Raw genomic sequence first — 10,522 nt, 5'->3', positions numbered from 1 at the left:
GACGTCTTTGACAATCCTCTAGGAAGTGATCATTTGCCTGTCATTATCAGCCTAACACCCTCACTGTCCATCACTCTAAACAAACCCAAGCGGTGGAAGCTGCACCTTGCAAACTGGGCTCTATTCCAGTCTGAAGCCAGCCTGGAAAAGGTCTTTTCCAAAAACCTCAGTGTTGACGAGTTAAATGAAAAATTTACGGCCTGCATCATTGATGCAGATCTGTAGCTATACCACAGTCTTCAGGAGTGGTACTAAAAAATCGCAAAGTCTGGTATTCTCAGGAATGCAGAGATGCAAAAAAGAAACAAAATAAAGCTTGGGGAACCTTTCGCAGGTACCCTACAAACGAAAACCCTGTAAAATTTAAACAGGCGGAAGCTAGGTCACGGTACGTCCGCCGCAACGCTGAGAAGGCTTCTTGGCAAAAATACATATCAATAAATAGCTCAATCACATCAAAAAAAAATGTGGGAGCTTGTTCATAAACTGGATGGTAACTTCTCCCCGTACACAGTCCCCTTTCTAACATCTCCTGGCACCCAAACAAACTTACAGGAACAGGCAGATATTTTAGGCGAGCATTTTTCTGCAATTTCAAGCTCACTACACTATCCAAAATCTTTCATAACATACAAAAACAAGGCCAAAAAACAAAAACTGCCAACAAGTGGAAGTACAAATGAAGCATTTAACAAGTTAATAACACTACAAGAAGTAAACACTGTTCTATCTGCCGGCAAGAAGACTGCACATGGCCCAGATCAAATTCACTATCAGATGCTTGCAACATCTTTCTACACCTGCTTTAGAAGCACTTCTGAAATTTTTCAACAAAGTATGGGTATCCGGGAGTATTCCTGAGGCCTGGAAAAAAGCTATTATTGTGCCTTTCCTGAAACCAGGAAAGCCAACAACGGCCCCCAGCAGTTATAGACCCATAGCTCTCACAAGTTGGCTTGCAAAGTCTTTTGAAAGTGTTCTTAATACCAGATTAGCCTTTGTCCTTCATTCCCTTGAACTTCTAGACATTCATCAATGTGGGTTCAAAACAGCATGTTCTACCACGAACCATCTAGTCCGCCTTGAAAACACTGTTCGTGAAGCATTTATTCACAAACAGCACTGCCTTGCTGTCTTCCTTGATATGGAAAAGGCGTATGATACTACATGGAGGTTTGGCATCCTCCGTGACCTAGCAGATTTAGGCATATGTGGTAGGATGTTAAACTGTCTAAAGGACTTCTTGTCGAATCGCTCATTGCGTGTGCGCTTGGGCTCAATCTTTTCAAAGAACTTTGTACAGGAGAATGGCATACCACAGGGATGCGTCTTAAGCACAACTCTCTTTATAGTAAAAATGAATTCCATAAGCACAGTTATCCCGAAATCCATAATGTATTCAGCTTATGTTGACGATCTACAGATTGCATACACATCCTCTAACGTATCTACATGTGAGAGACAGGTGCAGTTGACCATAAATAAACTAGCAGCACGGGCAGACAAAAACGGATTTCAGTTTTCTCCTCAAAAAACAGTGGCTGTTCTATTCTCTCTTAAACGAGGCTTACAGACAGATCCTACACTACACCTGAACAAAACGAAATTACCGGTGAAAAACGAACACAAATTTCTAGGCGTAACTTTTGACAAAAAACTCCCCTTTCTTCCTCACATAAATGTCCTGAAAAAAAAAAGCCTTCCAAATCTCTAAACATACTAAAAGATCTTTCCCGTAAACACTGGGGCGCAGACAGGACATGCCTTAAACACATTTACAGATCTGTCGTACGCTCCTCCTTAGACTATGGCTGCATAGTGTATGGGTCAGCTAGACCATCATACTTAAAAAAACTAGACCTGGTACATAACTCAGGACTTCGACTCTCATGTGGAGCATACCGAACTTCTGCTATATCCAGTCCGCTTGTGGAAACAAACGAACCTCCTCTTGAAATCAGAAGAACTTCACCTAAATGTGCCTATATATTTAAAATCAGATCTCTGCCAAAGCATATCTGCTATTCCGTAGTAACTAAATGCCCTTCGAGAACACTATTCACCAACAAACCCAATGCAGTGAGACCATTGCTCCTAAGATTTGAGCAAATATGTCAAGAAGTTGAGTTACCGGATTGTTTACCTAGTATTGCCAAAAGACCTAACCCCCTGCCTCCTTGGTACCTGGTCCCTGCAGTTTGCGACCTCTCACTTACACAGTTCCAAAAAACAATAACCCCACAAGAGCACATCATACAAGAATTCCTTCAGCTCAAAGAAAAATACAGTATCTTCACAGACTTTTACATGGATGGCTCGAAAACAGATCATTATGTCGGAAGCGCAGTTGTTTAAGGCGAATGGGAGAAAATAATAAGACGTCCACAGTGCGCGTCCATCTTTACTGCTGAATGCTATGCTGTCTCTGTTGCCATAGAGAAAATAATAAAAGAAAACCTCAGGAGAAGTATTATTTACACAGATTCCCTTAGTATAGTCACAGCCCTTCACACAAGAAACGCAGTTATACCAATACTGGAAAACATCATACACAGCATAGCAACACTTACAGATGAAGGGCGAAGCATAAAAATTTGCTGGGTCCCCAGTCATGTAGGAATCCAAGGCAATAAAAAAGCAGATATGTGCGCTGCCAAAGCTCGAGACAAGAAAATAAAAGAAGTGCAGATACCATCTCAAGACTGCGTGAAATTGATACAAAGTAAACTGATGCAAAAATGGCAGTCCACTTGGAACACTGAAACAAATAACAAACTACACCTCATAAAACCTGTAATAGAAGAGTGGAAAACGAGCACCCACCTTTAACGTTCCAAAGAAGTGGCTCTATGCCGTCTTCGCATAGGACACACACATTTAACTCATAGCTTCATTTTAACTAAACAGGATAAGCCCCTGTGTGATTCATGCGGACATGAGCTAACAGTCACCCACATTTTAATCTCATGCAGACAACTTGAACAACTAAGAAAAAAACATTTTACGCAGTTTTACAAACAACACATTCCTCTTCATCCAGCGTTGCTTTTAGGTGAAAATGCGCTCATTGATTTGCCCTGTGTTTTCAGGTTGTTAATAGAAGCAAATGTTCTAAACAGAATGTAAGTTTAAATTACATAAATGCAGTACTCTTAACCTTGAAGTTGGCGCATGATAGCCTAAGTTGCTTATGCGCCACTAAACCCAACGCAACAACAATCTTATTTTCCATGGAATTGAAGGAAGACGGGTTAACATTTACAAAATATCTGTGTGCATCTGTGCCATTTCATGGTTAAATAAATCATCTTGCTTGTAGTCAGTACTTGCACCATGTTTTTTTAATGATGTTGCCTTATTTACACTAATTTGCTTTTAAAAGTATGACTTCTTTTAAATGCAAAGCTGGCTGTGCCTATCATGCGCATGTGTATGCAGATGATGTGTGGTAGCTTTCAGCAAAATACTAGTGTTATAACTTACCTGGCAGTCCACTTGTGTCAGCCTTGTCACCCACAGAAACTCGCCTAGCTGTTGATGCATCCAGCAGCAGGTGCTTTGGAGGTGGGGTAGCCTCGCAAGAGGCGGCAGGATCGGCCTGCTCGGTGCTATGAACAATGCCTGGCTCTTGAGTGACTGGAAGAGATGACTCCTGCCTTTCCTCCGCTTCTTGGCCATTACCCTGTACATCGAGATTGCAGTCATGAACTATTTGGCTAATACGGTTGTTGTAAAGAAAATGAGCAATCTGCCAGTGCCTATGACTTCCATTAATCGAATATCGCAGCGTAGCAAGTGTAACACATGAAAAAAAACGGCAAGGGCATTGAGAGTTCCTGTGATACGTGAAAGTTAGCATCTCTTGTATACCGATGTAACTTACCTGCCCTGTTCTGCTGAGAAACGTATCACATACACCGAAGGCTCTTGAGCAGCCCACAAGGTCAAGTATGCGGCCCCGAGTCCCGTCAGGCGGCCGCCTGCGGTCCCCCTACGAGTGACAACGTGCGCTTGTTGACATAAGAACAGGCAGGAAAGTGCGACCGCTGGACTGGCTTGTTCTGACAGTTGACAGACGCCGCGTCGTGCCGAGCGTTGTATATCTCATTTCTCCGGAATTTCTGCCATTGTTCCAGTCTCGCTGGCAGGGCCTTCATTGTTTAACTTTTCAGTGATCTCCTGTCACAACTGCGCCTTCGTGATCTGCTGATTGAACTCACATGAAGGCTTCACCATGTAGGGATGCTCCTCCATGAACTCAATCATCAGTTCCCGCTGGCGCGTCGAGACGTGCGGGCCAAGGTGACAACCTTTGTGTGCTGACATGACTACACCGACTAGTGAAAATGCCAAGCTGACTAATTGCTGCCACGTGAAAGTCTCCCGCGCAAGTTCAAAATTTCTAGCGCCCTCTCGTGAACAAAAAATAATGTAACACAAAACAACACACTCAGAAGCGCCCTCTCTGGAACACGAAAGAAAACAAACAAATCGAGAAACATTGAAGCCTTCTCAGAATACATTCTATACCTATTTTTACAAGCTCTTAGTGATAAATCCAGAGTATCGTAAAATTCATTTATTTAGGGCTTAAAAACACACTGAAGTTAGCATATGGCTCCTTAAAATACAAGCACGGTGGAAGAATATTTTAGGTGAGCGGACGGCCGCCGCCAGCCGCCGAGCGCTAAAGGCTGAACCACATGGCAGCGTTTCTTCGGCGCCGCGTCGGCGTCGCGGATGTCGGCGTCGCCGGAGGTGCAATTCTGGCCCTTGAAGCGAGACGACGCTGAAAGACGCAGGTATCTGGAGGGGCCAGATCTCAGCGTCGACGCCGAAAATTATTCGCAGGTGGGGACCAACGACAAGCCATGCATGGGCAGCTGCGGCACCAACCGCCACAGGCTCAACTCGTTTCCGCGGAAGCAACAGCTCCTCTTTTTGTCCGCGTGCATGCCTGCGCCTTTTGATGCCCTTGCCTCCCCCACCCTCCCCAGTAAGTTCCCGCCGTCGCTGAATAGGACGATTTTAGCTACGGACGGGGGACAATTGTTCGAACGTCCAGGATTCTCCCACGCCTTGCCTTGCAGACGCCAGTTCGTACGCCGTCATGTGTTTGGTCGCCCTTTCCGGCGCGCGCCGAGCGACGACGCTCATAGACGAGACGCTGACGAGACGCCGAAGAAGCGCTGCCATGTGGTCGGGCCTTAATGCTCTGTTTCCATAGCGCGCGACAGATCGCGCAACGAACTTCCACCCGCTGCGATCGTCGATCGGCTGAGGTTCTGCTGTTGCACCTGCTTGCGCACTCGATTATATTGTTGAACTCGTCGCCTTCCTGCCGAATTTCACCGATCAACTTCTACCGGCCCTCATTCCGCGCATCAAAAATGTTATCCCGGGCGACTGCTAGAATCTCACTTAGCAAAGAACGCAAGCCTGTGAGAATTATGTTTTTCTCTTGCCGCTCTCACCGATTCAATTTGTTGAATTCCGTGGGTGGTTTAGTTATAATTTCTTGCCGCCCTTTTATATAGCTACTACGATGATGAGTAGCTTTAAAGATTGTATATTTTTCATTGCTAAGACAATAACAATAAGAAGCATGCACGGATGACGAGTTGGTGAACAGGACAGGTTTTATCAGCCAGCGTGACGCACCAGAGCGCGACTCGCGCTAGGCTAGTCGGTCCACTCAATGTGGGTACTGCCTACAAAAGCCCAACCGAGACTCCGTATGTTTGAGGCGAAAGCCTCTAATGCCTCATCGTCCGTGCCTGTGTTTAATTAAGTACGCCCACGCAGCTTTTTTTCCCTGCCAAGGCCGCCTAGTATGACTCCAGTGATTGCATGCACACATGAAGCATAAACAAACTTGGACAAACCATCTCGATGACGGCCCTTTTTCCTGATTCTGCATACAAGTGCTGCAAGGTTGTATTTACTTGATTCCAAACCCGCAAGCAACCACTTTTTTTTTTTTTGCTAAAATAGACTGCTGACAATTTAGAAAGCAATCTAATTCATTTATTTTTTGAAACATCAGAAGCACACGTTCATACAGGTTTCAAATATATGACAAATACAAAGCAAAGTTGAAAACATTCAGGGTTTAAATAGTGCGCTCGTCCCAGATGCATCTGCTCACACAAGCTTCGACATTTTTCGCAAGTCCTGGCTTTTCTTCTCATTCTTATTTTTTAATTGCCGGCAGTACTGTCGCATGCGCATACAAACATAGTAGTGAATTAACCTGGCTAATATATTTTCTTTGTGCAACTCGCAAGGGAAGGTAAAATGATAATCCCCCAACACAGCGTCAGTTGTCTTGTCATATGCATCCCTCTGGCTTGCATACTTCATGAACTCTTGCTCAGTCTGCTTAAAGAGCTGGAAAAGATGAGCATTTGGATGCATTAGCCTCCCTCTCGTTTTGCAGTTCACAAGGTCTGCTTCAGGGGCTCTTGATAAGCCCTTGCGTCCCACAAGGGCTTGTTTGCAAATGGTGCATGACGTCTGATTCACCAGCTTTCTTGTGACAAATCCGGTGACATAATAGATAATGCAGTCAACAACGGTTGCACTGCAGTAATCGTGTTCAAATACGTCTTCACACTCCCAGCTTCCCTTGTTGATTAGGCCGTCCAGCTTGTGTTTGAGATCTTCCACTTTTTTCGTGCGCTCCACAGCTGAACACTTGTATATGTGTCTGAGGTCAGCCAATGTCACAAAAGCAGACTGGCTGTTTTCGGGGGCCATACAGTTCCCAAACTGTGGTGGCTTGAGCAACGAATAAAGGGAAAGCATACGATAAAGTTGCAAAAACGTTGGAAAAGTAGGATGCTCATTTTGTCCCCCTGCTTGCCTTATTATGCATTCCAAGGGGTCTTGGTTCATCTTAGCTGAAAGGACGTACTTGAATCCGCACTCCGTCAACAGGTAAGCTGACAACTCTCGAACAGACTTTAATGTCACTCGCAATCCCTCCGAAGTAGACTGAGTCAAAGAAAGGTCTTTAGGAATGACTCCATCCACAGCCTCTTGTTCCCACTCGTCGAGCCACCTGGATGCACTGTCAATAATCAGCAAGTCCTTGCATCCAAGAGCGAGTCCTTCTGCAGGGAAGCGGCGGTTGAGCGCTTCAAATAAGTTGTTAAGAAAAAAGGTAAATTCAACAGTTGGCTCCATGTTGTAGAGCCGCGGCGCACCTCTCTTCGTGTAAAACTGTATCCCTTTAGCTACAGAGTTGCTGAAAAGCTGGGTCGTGAGTTTCACCCTCATTTTCAGCATGTTGGAGGGGTTGACGTGGTTATAAGTTAGCTTAGGGCAAACTCTCAGTTCTGCAACATGTTTTGTGTCTGTCACGTACAGGGCATCATAGTGGGACCATTTTATAAACCAGCCTTGTCTTCTCAGAACCTTCTTTTCATACAGCCGATTGCGAATACATTTAAAAAGGTGAGGGACATCTGACAAGACATACACTTTTCTAGAGGTATCTATAGGATGCTCAAATGCATTCACAACATGGCCCAGTGCACCATTGACTCCAAGTTGTCTCCACATTGCTCGGTTGGTTGAGGCACCGTCGCACACAACCCCATCAACAAATATACCAGCATTCTCTAAGTGCACAATGCACTGGAGAAGTAGCTGAGCTAGAAGTGTGCCTTTCGTTGGTCCTTTTGATGCAAATGCAGCTACAGGCTGCAAGTAGCTTTCCCCGAAAGGAGAACATGCAAAGACAAGACCATGGTCTGCCAGCTCATCGCTCCAAACACTTTGGTCTCCGTGATCAACAAGACCACTGTATGTCATCGTCTGAGAGTGAACGGCCATCTCTTTTCTCACATGTATTTCATCTAAAATTAGCATTCCTCTTCTTTGAAATTCTGTTTTCATGGAGATTTTCATCTTCAAAGCTTTAAAAAAGTCTTCATCAAATCCACATTTAAGTCCAACCATGCTGATATATTTCCTAATTGTGGACACACAAGGGGCAATATGTCATTGCTTCGCAAAAAGGAATACGTAGCAGGGCTTCGTATGTCGAGCAGCAAGCACAGTAACAGCCCTGTATATCTGTATATCTCCTATTGTTTTTTGTTGTGCACTTGGCAGCAGAAATACATTCTTTCAAGAGAAGTAGCTGTGCTGGTGGTACATCAAGAGCCTGCAATTTCTCTACAACATCCTCATCTTTCAATTTCATCATCTCCTTCTTGCTGTCTTCCAATTGTTCCCTCAGCAGCTTGTTGCGTTTCAGCAGCCTTGCTCGTGAACGCTGCAATGTAGCTCTTGAAGTTCGCAAGAAGTCAAGCCTTTGCTGTTGGGCAGGCAATGCAGTTGTGCGCAGTGCTAACAGCCTTATGGATTTCAAGCGTTGCTTCTGCTTTGTCCTGAAAGTTTGTAGGTCAGCATGTATTCTTGAAGTGTCTGTGAGACTGCTGCACGGCCGACATATGGCACCTCCAGACATCACCAATGGGCACTTATTGTACCTCCACTTCCTCTGACAGTCAACAAAGGCACACTCAGGCAACACTGAGGGAAAACTTTTGAGACTTGGTCCTCCACAGCAAACACTCAAGTCGCTGACAGCTCATAACATCGATTTCACTTCAGAGACAGAATTCGCGAACGAACTAATCCCAACACTCGTGCATTCAACTGGCTTTCCTAAAACATACTACTGGACCGACATGTCGCTTTTTACATGTAGCGACTTTTTTGTAAATACGACACAAGACCCGTCGCAGTGTTGGATGCAAGCGTCGTTGAACAAGACGTCCTTAATCCCCTCAGCATCGATTCTGTGAACCGCCCAAGATGGTTGGGGAAGGCACAAGTTAGGTGCGGAGCTGAACAAAAGTTCAAACAGTGTCCTGTTAGCGTCGTTGTCTTCCTTGTTGACTGCTTCGCTCTCTTCGTTTCCGTCAATGCGGTCGATCATTGCCTCTCTGTCAGAAGGGTGGGGCTCAACATCACAGGAGCTGCTAGACTGTGACACAGTTGAGCAAAGAGCAGCAGAATGAGCCCGCCACTTTACTTGCTTGCGAGGGCTTTTGATTTTCTTTGATAGGTACTTCGGCGTGCCTTCGAAAATGGTAGGTACCGCGTCCTTAGCGAGGCCAGCTCTCCTCTTTCCCGACATAAGCACACGGCCGTCAATTTCGGCAGACCAAGTCTTCAAAACGAAATGCGGCGCGAAATGTCTTTCACACACACGGTCCGTCCTCTGAAGCACCTTGTCTTTGCGCGGTATAGCCCGCCTCCATGCTTGCAGCCTTCCTTCGTCATCCGGCGGCTTGAAGAGTGAATACTTCGCTGCACATGACTTATACCCGCTGTTGCAAAATGGCACAAAGCACTTTGACATCGCACGGCCGCAAAGGAACCGGATCGATGATGATGATATATCGGTCGTGCCCTTTGCAACGGGTGGACGTCGGGCTAACAGAGTCTGACCAAAATGAAAAATTCAAGTACAACACCAAGAAAACAGTATGTGCGGTGCTAGCTGTGCCCGGGCACCATCAGTCAAAACCACGCACCACGGCCCACCACTCAGCCAGGCGGCGCTTGCAGGCTGCTACTGCTGCCGGTTTAACCTGTCCAAACCCGAGAGCTTCTTAGGGAGCCTACATGACTGGTTTTTTAGGGTGGTGACATCTCTGACGATAGCGCCGCAGGCTGCAGCTAAATCTGGCAGAAAGCTGCCGTCAGCTAAAAGCGGCCGCTAAATTTGGCGGGCAGCCATTTTGACTCCCCGCGGAAGTTCAGGAGCACGTGTACCGCTGGGCCGCTGGTAGTATATCGTTTTTTCATGCAGAATTCCCGCTCATTTGCCTACTCAGAAACCTTCCGAGCTGTTACCGCTGTTACCAAAGCGCGATTGTCAGCACGTGGCTCCGATTAAAATTAGAAACGGCGACGAAGGAAGGTAGGAAAGCTGCATTACCGAAATCTGGCCCCAGCTCATTTGTTCACTGCAGTGAGTCGAGACTATTCAGCATCACCGGCCCTTCCTAGATTTCCTTCTGTGTATATATAAATAATCATTTATGCCACAAGGCACACTATCGGAATAAAAGAATAAGATTTTGGTTTGGTTCGTGGGGTTTAACGTCCTGAAGAGACTCGGGTCATGAGAGGCCGTAGCGGAGGACTCCAGAAATTTCGACCACCTGGGGTTCTTTAACGTGCACTGACATCGCACAGCACACAGGCACCTGGTTTTTCGCCTCCACCGAAAAGTGGTCGCCGAGGTCGGGATTCGCTCCTGCACCCTTGGGAACAGTGGTTGATAGCCTTAATGCAAAAAATTCTGTATTGGGCGAGTTGGTGCATTTGCATTTTAGGAAACTTAGCGCAAAGAAGACAAGGACAAAATAAGAGATACACACACGAGCTACCTTCTAGGCACTATACACGAGCGCTCATGTGTGTACCCGTTACTTTGTCCTTGTCTTCTTTGCGCTAAGTTTCCTAAAATGCGATAGCCTTAATCACTGCGCCACCC

At 45.8% G+C, this 10,522-nt stretch overlaps 1 pseudogene; it reads right to left on the bottom strand.

Moving 5' to 3' along the window:
* Positions 1-6,144: 6,144 nt before the first annotated feature.
* LOC146196118 (uncharacterized) lies at positions 6,145-9,408 on the bottom strand (annotated as a pseudogene).
* Positions 9,409-10,522: the final 1,114 nt, after the last annotated feature.

Source organism: Amblyomma maculatum, chromosome 3 (genome assembly GCF_055883805.1).
Source record: "Amblyomma maculatum isolate TAMU_Amacu chromosome 3, ASM5588380v1, whole genome shotgun sequence".
NCBI classification, from domain to species: Eukaryota; Metazoa; Arthropoda; class Arachnida; order Ixodida; family Ixodidae; genus Amblyomma; species Amblyomma maculatum.
The sequence above is the reverse complement of the archived record's forward strand: the minus strand, read 5'-3'. Positions and strand labels throughout refer to the sequence as shown.